This window comes from Cucurbita moschata, unplaced genomic scaffold (genome assembly GCF_002738365.1).
Source record: "Cucurbita moschata cultivar Rifu unplaced genomic scaffold, Cmos_1.0 Cmo_Scf00001, whole genome shotgun sequence".
Lineage (NCBI taxonomy): Eukaryota > Viridiplantae > Streptophyta > Magnoliopsida > Cucurbitales > Cucurbitaceae > Cucurbita > Cucurbita moschata.
In genome coordinates this window covers 6,325,305-6,325,757 of record NW_019268517.1, presented here as the reverse complement: position 1 = coordinate 6,325,757, position 453 = coordinate 6,325,305, and positions in this window count along the sequence as shown.

The window sequence follows — 453 nt, the reverse complement described above, 5'->3', positions numbered from 1 at the left end:
TAACTTTTCTTTCCAGATTTAGATGATGCAGGCCAACCCTTTCCGCTACTTACTGAGTAATCTAATTACTCATCAAAATTATAACTTTTCTTTCCAGATTTAGATGATGCAGGCCAACCCTTTCCAGATTTAGATGATGCAGGCCAACCGAGGACGAGACCAGCGGACTGAAGACTACTGGGAATCCATGTCTGTGTCTGTTTTGTATATTTATGTTTTCGCTGTCAAGAATTTACTTCGGTTGTTNTAACTTTTCTTTCCAGATTTAGATGATGCAGGCCAACCCTTTCCGCTACTTACTGAGTAATCTAATTACTCATCAAAATTATAACTTTTCTTTCCAGATTTAGATGATGCAGGCCAACCCTTTCCGCTACTTACTGAGTAATCTAATTACTCATCAAAATTATAACTTTTCTTTCCAGATTTAGATGATGCAGGCCAACCCTTTCC